Source organism: Vulpes lagopus, chromosome X, assembly GCF_018345385.1.
Source record: "Vulpes lagopus strain Blue_001 chromosome X, ASM1834538v1, whole genome shotgun sequence".
NCBI lineage: Eukaryota > Metazoa > Chordata > Mammalia > Carnivora > Canidae > Vulpes > Vulpes lagopus.
The window spans coordinates 14,048,106-14,074,787 of NC_054848.1; the positions used below are offsets into that span (position 1 = coordinate 14,048,106).

Below are 26,682 nucleotides of genomic sequence, written 5' to 3' on the forward strand. Positions count from 1 at the left end.
ACCTCAGCCAGATGATCAAGGCCCACATCACCAGTCATAAGTCATGTTGATAGCACAAGCCATTGATACGATGTGATGAGAAAGGTACTTCACCTTCACTTCTGTGGTGTTCCTCCCCCCAAACTATCACCCCAGTCTCACCATGAGGAAAATATCAGCCACACCCCAATCGGGGAACATTCTTCAAAATACCCAACCAGTACTCCTCAAAACTGTCAAAGTCACAAGAAATAAGGAAAGCGTAAGAAGCTATTGCAGACCAGAAGAGACTAAGGATCCACGAATAAATATAATGAAGTGTCCTGGATTGGATCCTGGAACAAAAATAGGATATTCATGGAAAAACTGGTGAAGTGCAAAGAAAAACTGGAGTTAGTTAATAGCACTGTATCTATGTTGTCTTCTGAGTTGTGACAAATGTCCCACAGTAACCTAAGATACTAACAATAGGGATATATGTATTTTTTGTATGGTAACCTCTGTACCACCTTTGCAACTTTTCTGTAAATGTAAAATTACTCTAATGTAAAAAGCTCATTAAGAATTAAAAAAATTAAAGATCGCTATTCAATTCAGTTATCAGAAAACTTTTAGATATGTTGGAATGACTTCAGTATGTTAACTTACGTTTTCAACTGTAAGTTTTATGAAGTCTAAATACAGATCAAATGGGGCACCTGGGTGGCTCAGTTGGTTAAGCATCTGCCTTCAGCTTGGGTCATGGTTCCCAGGGTCCTGGGATTAAGCCCCATGTCGGTCCCCCTACTCAGTAAGAAGTCTGCTTCTCTCTCTCCCTCCACCCCTCCTCCCTGCTTGTGCTTTCTCTCTCTCTCTCTCTCTCTCTCTCTCTCTCTCTCTCTCTCATAAATTAATTAAATCCTTGGACAGCCCCGGTGGTGCAGCAGTTTAGTGCTGCCTGCAGCCCGGGGTGTGATCCTGGAGACCTGGGATGGAGACCCACATCGAGCTCCCTGCATGGAGCCTGCTTCTCCCTCTGCCTGTGACTCTGCCTCTTTCTCTCTCTCTCTCTCTGTCTGAATAAATAAAAAATAAAATTTTTTTAAAAAATAATTAAATCCTTAACAAAAAAGAAATCGAAAAAAATACAGATCAAGTATTTCCAATGGACCTTCAGTGTCTGAAATGAGATGTGTTAGAAGTACAAAGTACACACCGATTTTAAAAGACTTCATACCAAAATAAAGAATGCAAAATATCTTCATTTCTGAAATATTTGAGTACACGTTGAAATGATGTTTTGGATATACTGGGTTTATAAAAATATATTACTAAAATTAATTTTACTTGTTTCATTTCTCATTTTCTAATAGGGCTAGAAGAAAAATTACATATATTCTGGCTTCTATTAGAACTTCAGAATACAGACTCTTGAGCCAAACAGCCTGGGTTGAAACCCCAGCTCTGCACCTAGTAACTGATGGACTCTGAGCAAGTTAGTTAACCTTTCTGTGTCACAGTTATCCATCTGTAAATAGCGTACCTACCTCATGGGGTTGTTAGGAGGCTTCAGCAAGCTCACCTATATAATGTGCTGGGTTCTAGCAAGCACCGGAACATAGTAAGCACTCAATCAATGCTAGCCATTATCATTAAGGTAGAGTTGTTTATAGCCAAAGGGTCTTTGGAGCTTCAAGAGTCCTGAAGGGATGCACTGCCGAAGCCGAGAGGGAGCAGGGAAGAAAGACCTTCACTGCTTTCTCTTCCTACTCCACCTTACCGCCCGGGTCTCCCATTGCTCAGTCTCTGTGGAAGCTGGCCAGCAAGTGAGCCCAGATGATGCCATCCACAAGGCCCAGCTTCCCAGGTGCACAGCAAGGCAGAGCGAGGTGGGGCATAGATCTGGGCCAGGGGGTGGAGGGCCAAAGGAAGAGAACCAGGACACCTCACTACTCCTATAGCAACCAAAAGCCTAAAGCACCCTACTTTCCACACCCACTCAGCCCCACATCTCTGTCCCCTCCTCCATAATTCAGGACAGCTATGTTTAGTGAGTTTCCCTTAGCCTCCCCAGACCCCCTATTTCATAGCGGACTCAGCCCTTGCCATGCTCAGAGCTCTGAGCCTTCCTCAGTCCTGAACTCAGCTTTGTCAGAGATTAGTCAGGATATGAAGAGATGGGCATTTTTTTGTCTTTTCACTGATTTCTTGCCTTTATTCTATAAAGGGAATGGCTGATCTTTGAAGGGAAAGAGCAGGTATTCTCAGTATTATGTACACCCCACTGCAGCCCGAACTGATTGATGGAGATGAAGAGAATGATGATTAATGACCTCAGAATTATGTTTTGAGTGGTTTTCTCCCTACAGGATTCCTCCCAGTGTTCCTGATGTCTACCTAAGCTGGTCAGTCACTGTTCTCTGAAATGAATGAAGCTAGGATGGATCTCCTTTGTGTGTAGGGCAAGCATTACCTTCGTGAACCGATCACACTAGTTTTCTTCTTCTGCTGGCCATATGGTCTCTCCCCTCTGCTCAGTTTTTCCAGGGCACATGTGCAGGGAATCTAATAATGGATTCCAGCCAGCCTCTGGGCTATTATGTAAATAGGAATCCTCTAGCACTCCCCCCATACACACACACATCCCTTTGGGAATTCCTCTAATTAATTAAGTTTAAAACACACACACGTACACACTCCTTTTCATGGTGTTAGGTGGTCTTAACACTACCCTATTTTGGGGTGTGGCTCTATATTTAAGGATAGGAAGCACATGATTTTATGACTCTGGTTGCTTAAGTGCTCAATCTCATTAAGCTCCTAAAGTCATCACCTACTCCCAGCATCTCCCAAAGGACTGTTCCCCTGCCAATATTTATGCATTTTAGTCTATTTTATTAGGTGCATACAAGTTTAGAATTGTTTTATCTTCCTGAGGAATTGAATCCTTTATAGTGATCTAGTGAGCCCTTCTAACCCTGATAATGCTTTTTATCTTAAAGTCTGTATTCCCCAATGTAGCTTTCTTTGGGTTAATAATTGCCTGGTGTGTCTTTTTTTTTTTATTCTGTTACTTTCTGCCTTTCTGCATTCTTATGCCTTAAATGTGACTTTTGTAATGGACATATAGCTACATTTTTTAAAAATCCCATCTGATAATTTCTGCTTTTTAAATTGGCTAGTTAAGGGCAGCCCAGGTGGCTTAGCAGTTTAGCACCGCCTTCAGCCCAGGTCCTGATCCAGGAAACCCAAGAGTCCCGTGTCGGGCTCCCTGCATGGAGCTTGCTTCTCCCTCTGCCTGTGCCTCTGCCTTTCTCTCTCTCTCTCTCTGTGTCTCTCATGAATAAATAAATAAAATCTTTAAAAAATAAATAAATAAATGAGCTAGTTAATTCACTTGCATATTCAGTGAGTAATAGCAATTATTATATTTGGACTTGGTTTGCTACCTTATTTTTTACTTGCTTTTTCTGTGATTCTTTTTCTTTCCTGTTTCTTGCTATTTGAATTGTTTGTGGTTTATTGTCTGGTTTTGGGTGTATTTCTTTCCTTATTTCATTGTTCCTTTTTACTTATTTGGACTTCATCGACTCTATTTTTTTTTTAAAGATTTTATTTATTTATTCATGAGAGACACAGAGAGAGAGAGAGAGAGAGAGAGAGAGAGAGAGAGGCAGAGACACAGACAGAGGAGAAGCAGGCTCCATGCAGGAAGCCTGATATGGGACTTGATCCCAAGACCCCAGGATCACATCCTGGGCTGAAGGCAGGCGCCAAACTGCTGAGCCACCCAGAGATCCCCATCGACTCTATTTTACTCACTTATGATCACCCTTGAAATTTTTATCATGTATACTCACCTTACAAAGTAAAAAATTTAATAATATTTAACTTTCCTCTAGAAAGAGGATTGGCAAACTATGGCCCAATCAATCAAATCTGCCCACCACCTGTCTTTGTAAATAAAGTTTTGCTGGACCATGGGCTTCTTTCATTTATGTACCAACTATGGCTACTTTCACCCTATGATGGTAGAGTTTCATATTCATGACAGGGACTGTATGGTCTGCAAAACCTAGAATATTTGCTAGCTGCTCCTTTATAGAAAATGTTTTCCTAACACTTGTTCTCTAACAATACTCTTAAGGATCTTAAGAGACTTTTTAAAGATCTTATTTATTTATTTATTTGAGAGAGAGGAAGAGTGCAAGTGCAGGGAAGAGCAGAGGGAGAGGGATAAGCAGACTCCGTGCTAAGCACAGAGCCTGACATGGGGCTCAATGTGGGGCTTGATCTCAAAACCCTGAGATCATGACCTGAGCTGAAACCAAGAGTCAGATACTTAACCAACTGAAACGACCCAGGTGCCTCAAGGATCTTAGGAGATTTTAACTCTGATTTCCTCTCCTGACTTGCATGTGATTCTTGGCCAATATTTTATTTTTGTCATTTTTCTTAATTCTATAATTCAACATTAGTATTCCTTTTCCCCAAAAAATATTATTTGATCATATGTGTATGATTTTGCATTTTTACATATTTGCTCATATGTATATATGGTTACATATGGTTTTTTAAAGTTAATTTTTTTAGTAATCACTATACTCAACGTGGAGCTGGAACTCACAACCCCAAGATCAAGAGTCACATGTTCCTCCGACTGAGCCAGACAGGTACCCCCGTATATGTTGTTTTTATTGTTCGCCATTCCTTTTCACATCTCAGATCATCCTTCTGACATCATTTTCCTTCTTCCTGAGGCTCATCTTTTAGAAGATGTTCTTTTAGTGAGGATCTTTTGGTAGTAAATTCCTCCATTTTTGTGTATTTATAAACATTAATTTTACCCTCCTTCCTGAAAGATGATTTTCTGAGTACACAATTCTAAGCTCTAAGTTATTTTCTCTTGATAATTGAAAAATATTATTCCATAGTCTTCTGATTTCCATTGCTATTGAAGGCAACTGTTAGTCTAATTGTCATTCCTTTAAGGATGATCCATCTTTTCTCTCTGGTCCCTTTTAAGATCTCTTGGCATTTAGTGTTCTGCAATTGAATTATGATCTGTTTAGATATGAATTTCCTCCTTTGAAAATATCCTTCTTGGTATATGTTTTGATTCCTGGATATGCATTATGTTTTCCATCAGTCGTCTAAGAGTCATGCCACTATGTCTTTAAATCTCTCTCTCTTTCTCCTCTTATTCTGAAACTCCAATCAGATTTATGTTTGACCTTCTCATTCTAGCCCCCAATCACTTGATCTCTCTTGTTCATAGTTTCTATCTCCTTCTCTCTTTGTGCTGCATTTTGGGTAATTTCTAATCCTCTCTTCAGCTGGATTTAATCTACTGTTTAAACAGTCCATTTGGGTTTTTTGTTTCAATAATTGTATTTTTATTTATTGAAGTTCTATTTAAAAAATCTTTCTAGTTATTTCTGCCAGCCTATTGTTACCTGCTCATTTGTATGACCACATCTTTTATATCATCAAACATTTCACACATAGTTGTTCTGTATTCTGTAACTGAAAATTCCTATATTTCCAATCATTGTGGAGATCTGAATCTATTTTTTATAAGGTTTTATTTATTCGAGACAGAGAGATACAGAGAGAAAGAGAGAGAGCATGAGCAGGGGGAGATGCGGAGGGAGAAGCAGACTCCCTGCTGAGCCAGAAGCCCGATGTGGGGCTCCATCCCAGGACCCCAAAAGCATGACCTGAGCCGAAGGGAGATGCTTAACCATCTGCGCATCAAACCAAGATCTGAATCTATTGTATGTTATTTATGCTGCCTCTGGCTCATGGTGGCTTGTCTTACTGTATTGCAAGCTGACTGTGTTTTTAATCTGTGGGAACCCTGTAGATCTAAATTAGAAGAGCTTTTTTCTGAAGAGGAGTTACTTCAGCAGAAAGTCAGAGACACCTCTGATCTAAGACCACTTCAGCCACTGTAAAGATCTTGGCTTAATAAATGGGTCCTCGACCAGCATTCCTACCTCAAAGCTGGCCCATTTCTCAGTATTATTATGTGTTGCTATTGGTATCTACCCTCAGGGCATTTCCCTACTTACCTATTGCTTATAATTTAAGCCTTCCTGCTCTGGTCTGGGCCTGGATTATTTTTTTATTTTAGAAACTGCTGTTGTGGAAGCCTTTGGAAATCTCTCCAACCACTTGACCAGAAATGCCTTGAAAGGCATTTCATATTTTTTATCCAGGACATAGCTGCTATGCAGTGGGAAAGTCACTCAGAGTACTCATTCTACGCCCAACACACACACACACACACACACACACACACACACACACCAATTGTTAAACTTTGAAACATACTGTTTTAGGTAGAAATCTGGTTGGAAAAAAATGTCCTTACTCATTGTTTCATTTACTACACCAAATATAAAGCTTTTGGGGATCCCTGGGTGGCTCAGCGGTTTAGCGCCTGCCTTCGGCCTAGGGTGTAATCCTGGAGACCCAAGATTGAGTCCCACATCGGGCTCCCTGCATGGAGACTGCTTCTCCCTCTGCCTGTTTCTCTGCCCCTCTCTCTGTGTCTCTCATGAATAAATAAATAAAATCTTTTTTTAAAAAGAAAACTAGCTTTCTTATTTAGTCACTATTTTATCATCTCTAATGTTGAAAATAGCTATAGGCCTCAAGCAAAATGCTTGCTTCTTGTATACAAAGCTGATATTTTGGCACATGGTACCTAAAGATAGGTCCTGTACCATAAGTTAGTTTGCCTTTAGAAGTAGGCACTGATGATCTTGGCTACTTGCCTTGATCTCACATACACATGGAAACTGTTGTTACTTCAACACTACACAAAGACATTATTTAGCCTTTGTAACTTGCTGTTTATTTGCCACAGGCTTCACAATCCCTGTTTTTGGTAAGTAATTTCTCATGACCACTCAAAGAGAAATTTGAGGGGATGCCTGGGTGGCTCAGTGGTTGAGCATCTGCCTTTGGCTCAGGGCATGATCCTGGGGTTCAGGGATCGAGTCCCACGTCAGGCTCCCTGCATGGAGCCTGCTTCTCCCTCTGCCTGTGTCTCTGCCTTTCTCTGTGTGTCTCTCATGAATAAATAAATAAAATCTTTAAAAAAGAGAGAGAGAAAATTGGGTGATCTATTCTAGGTCCATCTGCCTGTCACCCACTATCAATCTTTGTGAGATGACTCAAACCCTCCAAACCTCCATACCTCTACATTCACTGAATAAGTGGATCAACTAAAGTGAAAAACTGGCTGCCACATCCTCCTCTTTCCCAACATCACTTCTTTCTAAATTAGGCATCAGGAAAGGGGGCTGATCTGACATATATGAAAATGATCACCAGTACACCGATCTTTCTTTGAACTCCTGCTCTGGTGCAAGGGGAAAGGCTTTGCATCTTTTTTTTTTTTAAGATTTTATTCATTTATTCATGACAGACAGACAGAGAGAGAGAGAGAGGCAGAGACCCAGGCAGAGGGAGAAGCAGGCTCCCTGAGGGGAGCCTGATGTGGGACCCAATCCCTGAACCCCAGGATCATGCCCTGAGCGGAAAGCAGTTTCATGGCTGAGCCACCCAGGCATCCCATGGCTTTGCATCTTATATCAGTGATATGGACAAGCATTCTCTTTCTGAGGCTCCTCCCATTATTGGGCAAACTACTCTTTGTATTCAAAGGACCCCACAGATACAGAGAGTGTGCCGTCACAGAAAGGGCAGGAAGCCTGGAAGCAGGTAGCCTTGGGAAAAGTGGGGCAGGTTGGCTGGGAAAAGTATGGGAAGCATTCTAGCCATTTTGAGATGACTATAAGGTCCCTAAGATTATGAGAGAAAAAAAGAAACTCACATTTATTGAATTCCTGTTATGGACATGGTACTTTTCTTTCTTAATAAATCATTTTTTTAATGTCAGAAATAAGACAGAATAAGAATAATGTCCATTTACCTATTGTCTAGATTTAACAATGCACATTTTGTCATAGTTCTGTCATCTATTTTTTATATTTAGAATTCTAGACACAATAATATTTTATCCTTAAAAACTCTTAGCCAGGATATAGGGTCCTATATCATCACAATGCCATCATCGCACCTAACAAAATTAACAATAATTTTCTAATATTATCTAACCCTTATTCTATATTAAAATTTCCCCCAATTGTCTCCCAAATGGCTTTTGCAGCTGGTTGTTCAAAGCAGAGTCCAATCATAGACCATGCACTGCATTTGGTTATTATTATATCTGAGACTCCATTAATGCAGATGGTCCTGGTAATTTTCATATCTTATCTTTTTATCTCCATAACAATCCTAAGAGGCAGTTATCATTATTTCTATTGTACAGATGCAAAAAAATTGAGGCTAGAAAAGTAGTTAGCCCAAGATCACACTGCCAGTAAGTGTGCAGAGGACATTTCCTGCTTTTTTAGCTGCCAGGCATCCACACCTCCTCCCTATTGTGAGCAAGTTCTGTTGTACTGTGGTGTGGGGTGTACTCCTGATGGCCAAGAGGTAGGCACATAATAGTTTATGGCTAGCCCTTGGCAGATTGGATGCCTTGGTCAAGGACTTTGAGTCTAGACTAGCACTGTCCAAAGAAATTTTCTGCAATGATGGAAATGTTCTGTATCTGCACTGTACTATACGGTACCACTAACCACATGCACTAGCTACCATATTTAACAGCACAGTTCTAGAAAGAATGATGTCAAGCTGTAGGGACATTTGAGAAAGTATACATAGCATCAGTGGCATCATTTAGAGTCTGGTAGTGATGGCAGCTCTGAGGGTTGGGTTGATGATGGTGTTCTGGATAGATCATTTGCTCCCTTTCAGAGCTTGACCCTCGACTCAGCCTATCAAATATCTGAATCACCCAATAGTCATCCAGTAAATTCCCTTTTTGCTTAAATCTTCCAAAGTCAGTTTCTATTGTTTGAAATCAAAAGCCCATTGCCAGACACTGCTAGTTGTCACCCGATTCCTCTTTTTCCTCAGGAATAGAATCTCCATTTTTATCTGGGAGCAAGTTTTAGCTGGTTGTGGCTACATAACTAAGTTTTGGTCAGTGAGGTAGATTTTCATGTTCCCATAGCCTATAGTTTGTAGGACTCATCTGTCATCTTGTGTGGACACAGTGGTATTCTTTGATCCCATTAAGAGGGGCCCTATCCTTGGCCTTGACTATTAGAGAACCCCACTCTGGCTGGGCCCCTTCCTACAGGGTGAGGAGCCAGCAAGGCCAAAACCTTCTAGACCATGGTTTAGATAAAAGGAACCTTGGAATTCCCTGACCAAATGACCCAAGCTAGCTTCTAGAGACTGCATGGGCTTCTTCCCTGGGTCCCTCTTCCAAAGGGCAGATGATGTACTCAGTATGAATACGATATACTAGAGGGAAGCCAAAGGAGTAGCTGTTTTCAGAGAGATGTGAATAGAATTTAGAGAGAGACTCCAGCGCACTGGTCCATTCACCCATGGGGCTCCTTATAGTGGGAGATGGAACAAGGGGGAAGGGAAGGGTAGCTGGGCCATAGGCTAGGAACCCAAGCTTACTCTCCCCATGTCATTATGGTCCAGTGTGGAACTCCAAGGAATCCAGTAATTTTAAATTCAAACCTGGTCTTTCAGGTCTTACAAAAATGTATTTGTCAAGATAGAGGGATAGACATATTTTGATTAACAGTTTCTGAGCTTATTTATAACTTTTAAGTATTTGGAGATACACACACACACGTTTCCATTTGTACTATGGTTACAGGTCTTACAAATATGAGGGGTGAGGGGCACCTGGGTGGCTCAGTGGTTGAGCATCTGCCTTTGGCTCAGGTCCTGATCCTGGGGTCCTGGGATGGAGTCCTGCATCGGGCTCCCTGCAAGGAGCCTGCTTCTCTGTCTGCCTATGTTTATGTCTTTCTCTCTGTGTCTCTCATGAATAAATAAAATCTTAAAAAAAAGCCAAATATTAGAGGTGAGCCTACTTGTGCAAAAGCTTAAATACTACTTACAACCTCTGAAACAGTAAATGTAACAGAGTTCGATGGCCTTCTTTCTGGGTTGTTCCCTCACTTTATTATTTTCGTGTTCTCTCCCTACAGTTCTCTGGTTGCAATAAATCATTTGTAGGCAGGGACCTGGCTCTCTCTCTCTCTTTCATAGTCTCCTGGCCCTTTAGTACGAAGTGTTCTGAATACATGGGCTCTATGTCCAGGAAGTCTTAACCTAAGATGAGCATTAAAATTGTGAGGAGAATGCTATAAGAATATGGAGTCCCTAGCTCCATCTTAGTAATTCTGATTCTGAAACTGGGCAAATGTTTTGTTTTGTTTTGTTTTGTTTTAAGTTCGATTCTGAAGGAGAGCCATGGCTGAGATGCTCACTGCAGTGACTGGCTTAATCACTCACTCCTGCCTAGAGACTGATGTCTTCAGAGATAGAAGAACAAAGGTAAGGAGGTGAGAATGGAGTGAATTAAAAAATCAAATCCCCTAGGCCTCTCAAGCCCTACTTCCAATCTCTAGGGTACCACATCTGCATCTCATTTCTACTGGCCTCTTGGCCTTGGATGGCTGTCATTAGCACTTCCATAGCTCAAAGCTTGCGCATGGATTTCAAAATCAGGTGATAGCTGGTGTTCTCAACATGTATCCATACCTCCTTACAGCTTTGGGATTTTTGAGGATATACTCCTAATCTCCCACCACAGCAACTGGCATATAGTAGATATTTATGAAATGTTATCTAAGAAAAATATCTTGCCTGAGTTTTCAAGGAGCATGGCTACTTGATTCTGGGAAAATATTCAGGACCACTGGAGTTTTAATATTCAACTCCCTTCAAAGAAATTGGGCGAAGTGGGATGCCTGGCTGGCTCAGCAGATTAAGTGTCTGCCTTTGGCTCAGGGTGTGGATCCTGGAGGTCCCGGGATCGAGTCCGACATCGGGCTCCCCACATTGAGCCTTCACAAAGCTGATATTTTGGCACATGGTACCTAAAGATAGGTCCTGTACCATAAGTTAGTTTGCCTTTAGAAGTAGGCACTGATGATCTTGGCTACTTGCCTTGATCTCACATACACATTGAACTGTTGTTACTTCAACACTACACAAAGACATTATTTAGCCTTTGTAACTTGCTGTTTATTTGCCACAGGCTTCACAATCCCTGTGTTTGGTAAGTAATTTCTCATGACCACTCAAAGAGAATTTGAGGGAATCCTGGGTGGCTCAGTGGTTGAGCATCTGCCTTTGGCTCAGGGTGTGATCCTGGAGTCCCGGGATCGAGTCCCCACATCGGGCTCCCTGCAAGGAGCCTGCTTCTCCTCTGCCTGTGTCTCTGCCTTTCTCTGTGTGTCTCTCATGAATAAATAAATAAAATCTTTAAAAAAGAGAGAGAGAAAATTGGGTGATCTATCTAGTCCATCTGCCTGTCAAACCCTATCAATCTATTGTGAGATGACTCAAACCCTCCAAACCTCCATACCTCTACATTCACTGAATAAGTGGATCAACTAAAGTGAAAAAACTGGCTGCCACATCCTCCTCTTTCCCAACATCACTTCTTTCTAAATTAGGCATCGAGGAAAGGGGGCTGATCTGACATATATGAAAATGATCACCAGTACACCGATCTTTCTTTGAACACCTGCTCTGGTGCAAGGGGAAAAGGCTTTGCATCTTTTTTTTTTTTAAGATTTTATTCATTTATTCATGACAGACAGACAGAGAGAGAGAGAGAGGCAGAGACCCAGGCAGAGGGAGAAGCAGGCTCCTGAGGGGAGCTGATGTGGGACCCAATCCCTGAACCCCAGGATCATGCCCTGAGCGGAAAGCAGTTTCATGGCTGAGCCACCCAGGCATCCATGGCTTTGCATCTTATATCAGTGATTTTGGACAAGCATTCTCTTTCTGAGGCTCCTCCCATTATTGGGCAAACTACTCTTTGAATACAAATGAACCCCACAGATCCCGAGAGATGAGTCCGTCACAGAAAGGGCAGGAAGCCTGGAAGCAGGTAGCCTTGGAAAAGTGGGGCAGGTTGGCTGGGAAAAGTATGGAAGCATTCTAGCCATTTTGAGATGACTATAAGGTCCTAAGATTATGAGAGAAAAAAAGAAACTCACATTTATTGAATTCCTGTTATGGACATGGTACTTTTCTTTCTTAATAAATCATTTTTTTAATGTCAGAAATAAGACAGAATAAGAATAATGTCCATTTACCTATTGTCTAATTTACAATGCACATTTTGTCATAGTTCTGTCATCTATTTTTTATATTTAGAATTCTAGACACAATAATATTTTATCCTTAAAAACTCTTAGCCAGGTTATAGGGTCCTATATCATCACAATGCCATCATCGCACCTAACAAAATTAACAATAATTTTCTAATATTATCTAACCCTTATCCTATATTAAAATTTCCCCCAATTGTCTCCCAAATGGCTTTTGCAGCTGGTTGTTCAAAGCAGAGTCCAATCATAGACCATGCACTGCATTTGGTTATTATTATATCTGAGACTCCATTAATGCAGATGGTCCTGGTAATTTTCATATCTTATCTTTTTATCTCCATAACAATCCTAAGAGGCAGTTATCATTATTTCTATTGTACAGATGCAAAAAAATTGAGGCTAGAAAAGTAGTTAGCCCAAGATCACACTGCCAGTAAGTGTGCAGAGGACATTTCCTGCGTTTTTAGCTGCCAGGCATCCACACCTCCTCCCTATTGTGAGCAAGTTTCTGTTGTACTGTGGTGTGGGGTGTACTCCTGATGGCCAAGAGGTAGGCACATAATAGTTTATGGCTAGCCCTTGGCAGATTGGATGCCTTGGTCAAGGACTTTGAGTCTAGACTAGCACTGTCCAAAGAAATTTTCTGCAATGATGGAAATGTTCTGTATCTGCACTGTACTATACGGTACCACTAACCACATGCACTAGCTACCATATTTAACAGCACAGTTCTAGAAAGAATGATGTCAAGCTGTAGGGACATTTGAGAAAGTATACATAGCATCAGTGGCATCATTTAGAGTCTGGTAGTGATGGCAGCTCTGAGGGTTGGGTTGATGATGGTGTTCTGGATAGATCATTTGCTCCCTTTCAGAGCTTGACCCTCGACTCAGCCTATCAAATATCTGAATCACCCAATAGTCATCCAGTAAATTCCCTTTTTGCTTAAATCTTCCAAAGTCAGTTTCTATTGTTTGAAATCAAAAGCCATTGCCAGACACTGCTAGTTGTCACCCGATTCCTTTTTTTTTCCTCAGGAAAAGAATCTCCATTTTTATCTGGAGCAAGTTTTAGCTGGTTTGTGGCTACATAACTAAGTTTTGGTCAGTGAGGTAGATTTTCATGTTCCCATAGCCTATAGTTTGTAGGACTCATCTGTCATCTTGTGTGGACACAGTGGTATTCTTTGATCCCATTAAGAGGGGCCCTATCCTTGGCCTTGACTATTAGAGAACCCCACTCTGGCTGGGCCCCTTCCTACAGGGTGAGGAGCCAGCAAGGCCAAAACCTTCTAGACCATGGTTTAGATAAAAGGAACCTTGGAATTCCCCGACCAAATGACCAAGCTAACTTCTAGAGACTGCATGGGCTTCTTCCCTGGGTCCCTCTTCCAAAGGCAGAATGATGTACTCAGTATGAATACGATATACTAGAGGGAAGCCAAAGGAGTAGCTGTTTTCAGAGAGATGTGAATAGAATTTAGAGAGAGACTCCAGCGCACTGGTCCATTCAACCCATGGGGCTCCTTATAGTGGGAGATGGAACAAGGGGGAAGGGAAGGGTAGCTGGGCCATAGGCTAGGAACCCAGCTTACTCTCCCCATGTCATTATGGTCCAGTGTGGAACTCCAAGGAATCCAGTAATTTTAAATTCAAACCTGGTCTTTCAGGTCTTACAAAAATGTATTTGTCAAGTAGAGGATAGACCATATTTGATTAACATTTCTGAGCTTATTTATAACTTTAAGTATTTGGAATACACACACACACGTTTCCATTTGTACTATGTTTACAAGTCTTACAAAATATGAGGGGTGAGGGGCACCTGGGTGGCTCAGTGGTTGAGCATCTGCCTTTGGCTCAGGGTGTGATCCTGGAGTCCCGGGATCGAGTCCCACGTCAGGCTCCTGCATGGAGCCTGCTTCTTTCTTTCGTCTCCCCTCCTCCTGTGTCTCTGCCTTTCTCTGTGTGTCTCTCATGAATAAATAAATAAAATCTTTAAAAAAGAGAGAGAGAAAATTGGGTATCTGATTCTAGGTACATCTGCCTGACACCCACTATCAATCTTTGTGAGATGACTCAAACCCTCCAAACCTCCATACCTCTACATTCACTGAATAAGTGGATCAACTAAAGTGAAAAAACTGGCTGCCACATCCTCCTCTTTCCCAACATCACTTCTTTCTAAATTAGGCATCGAGGAAAGGGGGCTGATCTGACATATATGAAAATGATCACCAGTACACCGATCTTTCTTTGAACTCCTGCTCTGGTGCAAGGGGAAAGGCTTTGCATCTTTTTTTTTTTTAAGATTTTATTCATTTATTCATGACAGACAGACAGAGAGAGAGAGAGAGGCAGAGACCCAGGCAGAGGGAGAAGCAGGCTCCCTGAGGGGAGCCTGATGTGGGACCCAATCCCTGAACCCCAGGATCATGCCCTGAGCGGAAAGCAGTTTCATGGCTGAGCCACCCAGGCATCCCATGGCTTTGCATCTTATATCAGTGATATGGACAAGCATTCTCTTTCTGAGGCTCCTCCCATTATTGGGCAAACTACTCTTTGTATTCAAAGGACCCCACAGATACAGAGAGTGTGCCGTCACAGAAAGGGCAGGAAGCCTGGAAGCAGGTAGCCTTGGGAAAAGTGGGGCAGGTTGGCTGGGAAAAGTATGGGAAGCATTCTAGCCATTTTGAGATGACTATAAGGTCCCTAAGATTATGAGAGAAAAAAAGAAACTCACATTTATTGAATTCCTGTTATGGACATGGTACTTTTCTTTCTTAATAAATCATTTTTTTAATGTCAGAAATAAGACAGAATAAGAATAATGTCCATTTACCTATTGTCTAGATTTAACAATGCACATTTTGTCATAGTTCTGTCATCTATTTTTTATATTTAGAATTCTAGACACAATAATATTTTATCCTTAAAAACTCTTAGCCAGGATATAGGGTCCTATATCATCACAATGCCATCATCGCACCTAACAAAATTAACAATAATTTTCTAATATTATCTAACCCTTATTCTATATTAAAATTTCCCCCAATTGTCTCCCAAATGGCTTTTGCAGCTGGTTGTTCAAAGCAGAGTCCAATCATAGACCATGCACTGCATTTGGTTATTATTATATCTGAGACTCCATTAATGCAGATGGTCCTGGTAATTTTCATATCTTATCTTTTTATCTCCATAACAATCCTAAGAGGCAGTTATCATTATTTCTATTGTACAGATGCAAAAAAATTGAGGCTAGAAAAGTAGTTAGCCCAAGATCACACTGCCAGTAAGTGTGCAGAGGACATTTCCTGCTTTTTTAGCTGCCAGGCATCCACACCTCCTCCCTATTGTGAGCAAGTTCTGTTGTACTGTGGTGTGGGGTGTACTCCTGATGGCCAAGAGGTAGGCACATAATAGTTTATGGCTAGCCCTTGGCAGATTGGATGCCTTGGTCAAGGACTTTGAGTCTAGACTAGCACTGTCCAAAGAAATTTTCTGCAATGATGGAAATGTTCTGTATCTGCACTGTACTATACGGTACCACTAACCACATGCACTAGCTACCATATTTAACAGCACAGTTCTAGAAAGAATGATGTCAAGCTGTAGGGACATTTGAGAAAGTATACATAGCATCAGTGGCATCATTTAGAGTCTGGTAGTGATGGCAGCTCTGAGGGTTGGGTTGATGATGGTGTTCTGGATAGATCATTTGCTCCCTTTCAGAGCTTGACCCTCGACTCAGCCTATCAAATATCTGAATCACCCAATAGTCATCCAGTAAATTCCCTTTTTGCTTAAATCTTCCAAAGTCAGTTTCTATTGTTTGAAATCAAAAGCCCATTGCCAGACACTGCTAGTTGTCACCCGATTCCTCTTTTTCCTCAGGAATAGAATCTCCATTTTTATCTGGGAGCAAGTTTTAGCTGGTTGTGGCTACATAACTAAGTTTTGGTCAGTGAGGTAGATTTTCATGTTCCCATAGCCTATAGTTTGTAGGACTCATCTGTCATCTTGTGTGGACACAGTGGTATTCTTTGATCCCATTAAGAGGGGCCCTATCCTTGGCCTTGACTATTAGAGAACCCCACTCTGGCTGGGCCCCTTCCTACAGGGTGAGGAGCCAGCAAGGCCAAAACCTTCTAGACCATGGTTTAGATAAAAGGAACCTTGGAATTCCCTGACCAAATGACCCAAGCTAGCTTCTAGAGACTGCATGGGCTTCTTCCCTGGGTCCCTCTTCCAAAGGGCAGATGATGTACTCAGTATGAATACGATATACTAGAGGGAAGCCAAAGGAGTAGCTGTTTTCAGAGAGATGTGAATAGAATTTAGAGAGAGACTCCAGCGCACTGGTCCATTCACCCATGGGGCTCCTTATAGTGGGAGATGGAACAAGGGGGAAGGGAAGGGTAGCTGGGCCATAGGCTAGGAACCCAAGCTTACTCTCCCCATGTCATTATGGTCCAGTGTGGAACTCCAAGGAATCCAGTAATTTTAAATTCAAACCTGGTCTTTCAGGTCTTACAAAAATGTATTTGTCAAGATAGAGGGATAGACATATTTTGATTAACAGTTTCTGAGCTTATTTATAACTTTTAAGTATTTGGAGATACACACACACACGTTTCCATTTGTACTATGGTTACAGGTCTTACAAATATGAGGGGTGAGGGGCACCTGGGTGGCTCAGTGGTTGAGCATCTGCCTTTGGCTCAGGTCCTGATCCTGGGGTCCTGGGATGGAGTCCTGCATCGGGCTCCCTGCAAGGAGCCTGCTTCTCTGTCTGCCTATGTTTATGTCTTTCTCTCTGTGTCTCTCATGAATAAATAAAATCTTAAAAAAAAGCCAAATATTAGAGGTGAGCCTACTTGTGCAAAAGCTTAAATACTACTTACAACCTCTGAAACAGTAAATGTAACAGAGTTCGATGGCCTTCTTTCTGGGTTGTTCCCTCACTTTATTATTTTCGTGTTCTCTCCCTACAGTTCTCTGGTTGCAATAAATCATTTGTAGGCAGGGACCTGGCTCTCTCTCTCTCTTTCATAGTCTCCTGGCCCTTTAGTACGAAGTGTTCTGAATACATGGGCTCTATGTCCAGGAAGTCTTAACCTAAGATGAGCATTAAAATTGTGAGGAGAATGCTATAAGAATATGGAGTCCCTAGCTCCATCTTAGTAATTCTGATTCTGAAACTGGGCAAATGTTTTGTTTTGTTTTGTTTTGTTTTAAGTTCGATTCTGAAGGAGAGCCATGGCTGAGATGCTCACTGCAGTGACTGGCTTAATCACTCACTCCTGCCTAGAGACTGATGTCTTCAGAGATAGAAGAACAAAGGTAAGGAGGTGAGAATGGAGTGAATTAAAAAATCAAATCCCCTAGGCCTCTCAAGCCCTACTTCCAATCTCTAGGGTACCACATCTGCATCTCATTTCTACTGGCCTCTTGGCCTTGGATGGCTGTCATTAGCACTTCCATAGCTCAAAGCTTGCGCATGGATTTCAAAATCAGGTGATAGCTGGTGGTTCTCAAACATGTATCCATACCTCCTTACAGCTTTGGGATTTTTGAGGATATACTCCTAATCTCCCACCACAGCAACTGGCATATAGTAGATATTTATGAAATGTTTATCTAAGAAAAATATCTTGCCTGAGTTCAAGGAGCATGGCACTTGATTCTGGGAAAATATCAGGACCACTGGAGTTTAATATTCACCTCCCTTCAAAGAAATGGGCTAAGTGGGATGCCTGGCTGGCTCAGCAGATAAGTGTCTGCCTTTGGCTCAGGGTGTGATCCTGGAGTCCCGGGATCGAGTCCCACATCGGGCTCCCCACATGGAGCCTGCTTCTCCCTCTGCCTATGTCTCTGCCTCTCTCTCTCTCTGTGTCTCTCATGAATAAATAAATAAAATATATTTTTTAAATGGGCTGATTTTTTTTTAGTTTGACCTAATGGTGAACAAATGAACTTCTTTAGTAGCCAATTAGTAGACTTGAACCACCCATATCACCTTAAAGAAATACCTGTCAACCCCTCCTGTTTCATCTTTCATGGACATTTTAACCAAGACTTCTGATACTCATATTTTTTGTGTTCCCATTATTTAAAATACAGTCAGGTACAATAATATGCAATTATAACCTGCTTCAAGCCCTTAAGGGATCATTCATTTCATGCTGTTTTTTAAGATAAAGGTAAATTCTTTTAGAAAACCGAAAACACGTAGCAAAGCTGAAACCCAACAAACATTTAGATAACACAAAACAGGAAAACTTCAGAGCTGGGGGCCAGATGTCTTGAAGAATTTTTCTAAGGAAAAGTCTTTGAGATGAACTGTCTCTGCTGGTTTGCTGCCCAGCATTTTTTCATTGGAGCCGCTATTGCGCAAGATTGCAACAACAGTTTGATCTTTGTCTTGATCTTGGTTCTTTTTGGCCCCAATAGGTTGGGATTATTTTCAATAACTGCGCTGGAAACAGCTCTGTCAAGTGCCTTCTTTGTTTCATGCCACAGATCTTGACTGAAAATAGTACAATAGCTTCGTTAGGGACTATAAAAGGCTCAGGCCAGGAATCCTCGGGAAGCCACAATAGAAAGATACCAAGGCTGTTTAGGAGAATAAAATAAGAACAACTATCTATCAATGGGTCAATTAAACATGCTCTTCCTCCTTTGCTGGAACAAGCAAGTGACTGAGCCTCACAGTTTGGGGTCTGCTTCTTGCAATAGCTTCACTGACCCCACAAAGCACTGAGCAGACTTGCCTCGGGGTCATCGGACTTGATGCTTCATCTAAACCACACTGGGAGAGGAGTACCACTGCTAGGTTCCCTTAAAGGAAAATGTTAAATTGAAACCAACCCCATTGCTAGTGTTTCTCAGAATAAAAGGAGCATGCTAAGTGAGACAATTGTAAAGTATCATCTCCTCCACTCTGCTTTTTGCCAGAATATTCTATTAACTTAGCAACATTCAGAGCCTTGTCAGGATTCCATATTACAGTCCACAGACTTAATTGGGACCATACAGAGAGAATGGCAAGCATGGGCTAAGTTTCCCAAGGGTTTAGATTATTGAAAAGAGTCACACAATATGCGTTGGGATTGAGGGGGCCCAGCAGGGGGGTACAAGGGGCTCAAAAGCAAGATCTACTGTATTTTGGTCTGTTTGACTTTTTTTCATATGTTAGAATTTTTTAAGATTTAGAATCTTTAGCCAGAAAAATATCTTTAACATTGCTAATCCTCTTGGTTTCTTTTAATAAATTGCCTGAGACTTAGGAGAGGTATAGCAACTAGATTTGAAACTATAAGTCACAGATCCCTGGGTGGCTCAGCGGTTTAGCGCCTGCTTTTGGCCCCAGGCATGATCCCGGAGTCCTGGGATCGAGTCCCACATCGGGCTCCCCGGATGGACCCTGCTTCTCCCTCTGCCTGTGTCTCTGCCTCTCTCTCTCTCTCTCTCTCTCTCTCTCATGAATAAATATTTATTTATTTATTCATGAGAATAATGAAAATAAATATTTATTTATTCATGAGAGAAAGAGAAAGAGAGGCAGAGACACAACACAGGCAGAGGGAGAAGCAGGCTCCACGCAGGGAACCTGATGTGGGACTCGATCCCGGGACTCCAGGATCACACCCTGGGCCGAAAGCAGGCGCTAAACTGCCAAGCCACTGGGGCTGCCCAATAAAATCTTAAAAAAAAAAAAAAAAAGAAACTGCAAGTCACAAAACTATCTGGGTTGTGGCTGACTCATGCCCCTTTGTTCATACTCAGCTACGAGAATATTTTTGAAAGCTAATGGTTGCCGCTGTAAAGGCTGGAATGAATGAGGGTTAACTACTCCACTGCAGCCTCAGGACGAGGTTATGGGGAAAGCAAGCCTCAGCCCATATTCTATCACCTTGCAAAAAAAGGTTCACTCAAAAAAGTATATAACAACCACAAAGCATGACAGTAATTCATTATAGCCAGCATCAGGCAATCAGAAATCCTCCTAAACCAATGGTTGGACAAAGGCCCACATAGGGTTCAATTCTTGGGTATTATCCCTAAGAGTACCAGCTGCGGATATCACTGGGTTCTTAAACCTCGCTCATGCAGGAATAAGAAATATTGCTAAAATATTTGGGCAGATCCACTTACCTTGAATTCATGCAATTTCATCAATGAGAGCTCATTTCAACCTTCATCTCGCTAATTAACAAGTCATTTATTTATTCCAATAATAAAACCTTGTTCTGACATTTGTTATGCTCATTAGCAAAAGCTAGATAATCTAGATAGCAGAAATGGGTATAGCAGCAGCCTGTGGAGGGTGGGTGCTGTGCTTGGAGTGCCCACACACCAGCCCTGGGGTGTACATGATCGATCTGCATCTGGCTTATTGCTTAACCTAAATTTGCAGCATGTAATATCACTATAATTGGTGAGAAATTTTTAAAAGATTTATTTATTTATTTTTAGAGAGAGAGAGAGAGCACACACATGTGTGTGAGCAAGGGGAGAGGCAGAGGGAGAGGGAAGAGGAAGAGCATCTCAAGCAGATTCTCCATTAAGGATGGAGCCTGACGTGGGGGGCTCGATCCCACAACCCTGAGATCATGACCTGAGCCAAAATCAAGAGTCGGATGCTTAACCCACTGAGCCATGCAGGTACCCCAAATTGATGGGGAATTTTAAAGTAAATTTCAGAAATTATAACAAACTGCCTAGTGGTAAAATAAGAACTCAAACCTCGTTCTTCTGGCTTCCAAAATATTTTCTGAAGGGCTACTTGCCTCTCTTTAATTAAAAAAAATCAGAAAGTTTGCTAAACATATGCCATATTTCATATGTCAAAATATGAAATCATGCATGCCCATGAAACTGGGATTCTCTGCAACTAGTTCTTAGGAACCCTGATCAGTGTGTCCTGCAACTTCTACAACGGGGTGTGTTTCTGAGTCCCATAGGGCCATCAGCAGACACACAGGGTGACCTCTCAGCATTATGGTGAAGGGAACTCTACAGGGAACTCGCTCTTGTCCACAAGGTGATTTTGGCTTCTTGGCTTGTCTCGGTGGACCTGTGGGCCATGATGAGATGGACCCATAAGAGGCACTAAAGAAATACTTGTCAGGTTAAGTTGTGCTGAAAATCCTGTTGGTTTCCAGGGAGCTTGGGTAAAAGGATTTTGAAAATGTCCATAGGACACTGATTTAGGCTTAGAACTGTTTGTTTTGAATCCTGCTCTAAGACTCTGTATAGTCCTGTGATTCTTGCCCTTGGCTGCATGTTAGATCATGTGAGCAGGTGGTAAAAATTCTCAATGCCTGGTTCTATGCTAGAGCAATTAGATCAGAATCTCTGGGCTTCGGGTCCAGGCATTAGTGGTTTGTTGGGTTGTTTTTTTTTTTAAGGTTTTCAGATGATTTGAATGTGCAGCCAGGGTTGAGACCCAATTCAGTGCTTCTAAGACTGCAATTTTCAAGCCACCTGGGGATCTCGTTATAATGCAGATTCTGAGATTGTGGCTTCGTCTCAGGTGACGATCATGCTGATGCATGCTGATGCACCGTGGACCACGCTTTGAGTGGCAAGGTCTAATCTCTTACCACCAAAAGGTTTGGGGGGCAAAACCACTTAAGCCAAACCTGAGATGGGCCAAAATAATCCAACTCAATCCTACCCGAGGATATGAGGAATACAGCCTCAGTGTGAATATGAAGCAAATCAAAACGATTAAACACCTAAACGTTTCCTAAAAACTGAACTTTGGTTTCCCACTTGTCTTAAATGCTTAGAGTATTTTTCAACTCACAAAAATGGCATAGCTCTAGTACTAAAGAGCTAATCATCTAATGCAAAAAAAAAAAAAAAAAGCCATCTCCCCATCCTGATCATTATGCCCTTCGTATTTACTGATTGTCTCGGCTCTCCCTGCCCCTGTAGTTGGCCTGCCACAGGGTGATGCCTACCTGTGTTTGCTGTTCTTTCCACAGCTAGAGTTTATTCATTGCAGGATCCAGGGAGGGTGTGGAGGAAGCTCGTCACACAGCCGGCGGGTCTGCAAACAGCGGAGGCGGCTGGAAAGGAAAGGGCAATCTTTAAATGTAAACAAAGGAGCAGGCTGGGGCTCACTGAGTGGCCTTTTCGCTACATCTGCATAAGCAGATAGTCCCTGACATCAAGCGCAGCGGCTTGAATCTGAAAGAGCGAGAGAATTCTGCAAACTCGGAAAGCACAGAAAACCCAAGCCCCTACCCACGGAGCCCAAGGTGTGCGCCTGTGAATTATGTTATCAGCCGCGCAGCAGGACTGTGGAAAGCACTAACTATGAACAATATATAAATTACAGAGGTCATTCAATGTGCAGATCAAGTGCAATTAAAATGCAAAAGACTTTTCTTTTTACCTGACTCAGAAAAAAATTTGTGCAACACAAGGGTGCCTCAAATTGTCCAGTAGAGCGGGGATAGCGGTGGGGGGGGGCGGAGAGGTGTGTATGTGGGGGGGAACCTGATTACTGGACTCAAAAAGGCTAACGTGCAATTTGTGTTCTTTTTATGTAGATTAAATGCATTGACTGCAGCTTGTACCGCTTAGATACGCAGCAGGGAGTCAAAAGCTTGGGTATCAGTCAACCACAGCCAGCAGCTAAAGCCTGGGCCAGATCTGTTATTGTGCCTCAAATGAGACACTTAATCTAATCTAATGGGAGCAAACCCCCCTGGACAAATAAAAGGGTATTACCAGCAGCAATGGCAGCTGTAATGTTAAAAAAAAAAAACAAAAAAAAAGCACGAAATATTTTTTTTTGTGATAACATAATTAATGACTCTTCCAGCCTCCTTAAAAAATCTTGCTTCCAGCTCACAGTGGCTTGTGAAGAGTCTCAGGAGGTAAAGAGCAGGAGCAAGCAGCCGGCCTTGTCCCCTTCTCAGGAAGCCATGTGTGCTAGGTATACCACAATCAGAGAAATGTGGGGTTTTTTTTCTCCCTGGAGCCAAATCTACACCCTCAAGTAGCAGGAAAACATCACTGGGGTTTTGATGAATTTGCCTTATTAAAGCCAACAAGAGCGACGCAAGGGGTAGGAAGAAAGAAGACCGTGAAGCCCAGGGCCTGGGCTCCCAGGACAGGTCCAGTAACCATCTGAGACACAATGAAACCGGAACCGAGGATCACAGAACAGATCAACAGAATGCTGAAAACTCAAGTTCATCTTGAAGGACATGAAATCCAACCTCTCCTAACTCAGGAAGTGATTCCGTAGTGTTCCTGTTGGTTAGGGATTTTAACTCCAGAAAAAGAAAACCCTTTCTAGAAGCTCTGCCTTCAGAATGTGTTCCCTTCAATTCCCAAGTCACTGCACGAATAGTCCTTTGGTTAGGTGCTCCCCAGACTTTAAAGTGCATATAAATCCCCTGGGGATCTCGTTAAAATGCAGATTAAGATTCAGTATGCCCCCACCACGTGGGGCGCAGCATGCTAAACTTCCAGCAAGCTCCAGGGTGATGCCAATGCTGCTGTTCCATGCACTACGCTTGGAATAAAGCTTTGGTTATCTGACCACTCCCGAAATCAAGCTAAACCCTGGTAGCTTGGTGCTAAGGCCAAGATTTCTAGATTTAGCTTCACGTGGTCCATTCTCCTTCATGATCCCAACCTTATTTTATCCCTGTTCAACCATCCCTGTTCAACAGTCTGTGGCCACCACTCCAAAAGGTCGATGCAGCTAGGGCAGTTTCCTGTACATTGGACACCCCATTACTGCAGAAGCTTCTCTAAATGGCAGACACGAAACCATCTTGCCAAATATATTCATTGTCTATTACTGTGTAACAAATCATCTTAACGCTTGGTGGCTTAAAACAATAAACACTCATTGTCTTCCAAAACTTCCATTGGTCAGAAACTCAAGAGCAGCTTGGTCAGGTGGTTCTGGCTTGGGGTCTCTCCTGAGAGTACAGTTCTGTTGGCCGAGGTGACAGCTATCAGCAGGGCCTGACTGGGACTGGCCAGTCTGTTGCTTCCGAGGCAGCAGGTTGGTGCTGAGTGTTGGTGGGAGAACTCAGGTTCATTCCATGTGGGTTTCTCACCATCCGGCTGCTTGAATGTCTGTGGCATGATGACCACTTCTCCCAAAGCGAGTGATCTAAGACACCAAGACAGAAGTCCCAACACACTTTAGACCTACCCTCAGAAGCCATGCAACAGAAACTTGTGCCGTGTTCTCTTGGTCACACAGACCAGCCATGAATTCACTGTGAGAGGAGACGACATAAAGGTGTGGATACCAAAGGCAAGGATCACTGGAGGCTGGCTCCACACCAAATAAGCCAAAGCTCCCTACTCCCTCTGCAAAACACGCCAACTGAGGTCCATGGCCCACTGAATGCTCAGAGCCACACTCTGATACCACGCACACTTCTCTTCCCACTGTTTACACTTACTAAGAGTTGATTGTGTTTGCTCCCAAACCTGTTTAGGACAATTGTTCCCATTGTACTTGTTATTATAATTAAGTAATTTATACATGTGAATTATGAAATATGAATGCAAAAAGGAGTTGTTTTTATGAGAACAAAATTGCAATTTCGGAAGATATAATAGTAGCAGGTAGCTAAAAATGCTGTTGAATTATGTGTCTGCCAAACAATTATAAGAAGAGTGAAAAATCATTTAAAAACTGGGAGGATTATGCACTAAGCTCACCTCACAAGTGTCTTAAATTCTTGCTCCACTTCCAAAACTGGAAATCAGAGACAGTGCATTTTAGATACGGCTCGTGCAAGAAGGAAAGCCTGCAACTCCCATCAGCTGATTTTTATTCAAAGAAAATGACTTGGCTGTACATCAAAAGTTTAGTGAATGAATGTTTATTTACATGTTTTAAGTTAAATAAAATGTTTATAGTTTGCACATACCATTTTTAAAAAATGATTCCTGGTTTTGTTTTTTTCAATTAACCAACCAAATTCTGGTTCAGATGGACAGATGAAAGCATCCATTATAAACAGGAAGCTGCTCCTGGAAATAGCATTTTTGTTTAGAAGGAAGAGGAAGGGTGGGGGCGCCTGGGTGGCTCAGTCAGTTAAGCATCTAACTCTTGACTTCAGCTCAGGTCCCGTTCTCAGAGTTGTGAAATCGAGCCCTGAGTCACATTCTGTGCTGGGTGTGGAGACTGCTTAAGGTTCTCTCTCTCTTCCTCTCTCTCTCTCCACCTCCCTCCTCCAAAAAGAAAGAAAGAAAGAAAGAGAGAGAGAGAGAGAGAGAAAGAAAGAAAGAAAGAAAGAAAGAAAGAAAGAAAGAAAGGAAGGAAGAAAGAAAGAAAGAAAGAAAGAAAAAGAAAGAAAGAAAGAAGAAAGAAAGAAGAAAGAAAGAAAGAAAGAAAGAAAGAAAGAAAGAAAGAGAAGTAGGAGGAAAGAAAGAGCTAGAGAGAAGAAGGAACTTGACCATCTGGTTCTAGAAAATTCTGAGACTAGAGGATGATTTGTCTGTAACCTCAACTACTTGCTACTAACAAGGTAGAGTCACAAATGCCCTACTACACATGCCTGGAGCTTCATAATACCTTCTGGTGGCTTCTTAGAATGGTTCTTCCTAACAGTTTGGGGGCTCCTAGACCCCTATGAGAAGCCCACAAAATCAATGGACCCCCTTCCCAGAAAAACGCACTGATGGATAGTATTCCACATATAATTGTATAGACACCTCAGGTTAAGAATCCACAGTACATAGCAGAAAAGAATAATCCCAATGGAAGAGAAGAGACCCAGGTGGGGGAGGAGGAAGAGGGCAGAACAGTCCAGAAGGGCAAGTCTCAGGGTGAGCAGCCCCTCTGTTAGTTCAAGTGACATAACACCGGCTATTATAACAAACAACTCTCCAAATTTAAGTGTGTTGACACGTAACAGTCCTTTGTAGGTGTTCCTGGTCAGCAAGTGAGTATTGCCAGAACTCAGGCTTCTTCTTCCTCATGGCTCCGCTGTGCCAGAATCCCAGAGTCCTTTGCAGACAGCCAGCCAAAGGAGAAAGACCACAGATGCGGCTCATACACTTCTTCAAAACCCCAGCCTGGAGGTGCTGCAGATCACTTCCAGTCATATTTCACTGATGAGGACTGGTTCCAGGGCCACATCCGGAGGTGGGGCTGTAGAACGTATTCCCCGGCCGGGTAACCATTTCTTAGCAGCAACTCCAGAGGGGAATATGAGCTTTTGGTGGTCACAAAGCTCTATCTTTTCCTAGTCATTGCATGCATGTAAAATCAGGTTAAAATAAAAGGCGAGCACTGCCTGGAGAGGGAAAAGAAGTCACCAGAAGATATTATGAAGCTCCAGGCATGTATAGTAGGGCATTTGTGGCTCTACCTTGTTAGTAGCAAGTAATTGAGGTTACAGACAAATCATCTTCTAGTCTCAGAATTTTCTAGAACCAGATGGGTCAAGTTCCTCCTTCCTCCAAGAAGGAAAGCATGCAGATAGCAGGTA

At 42.2% G+C, this 26,682-nt stretch overlaps 1 protein-coding gene across 5 annotated transcripts in view; it reads right to left on the bottom strand.

Moving 5' to 3' along the window:
• RAI2 (retinoic acid induced 2) overlaps positions 1-26,682 on the bottom strand; it is a 397,647-nt gene that overhangs the window by 155,792 nt on the left and 215,173 nt on the right. For all 5 annotated transcript variants that reach the window (XM_041741690.1, XM_041741692.1, XM_041741689.1 and 2 more), the window contains one exon: positions 22,165-22,272. The gene's annotated coding sequence lies outside the window, so the exon portion shown is untranslated. The remainder of the gene's footprint in view (positions 1-22,164; positions 22,273-26,682) is intronic.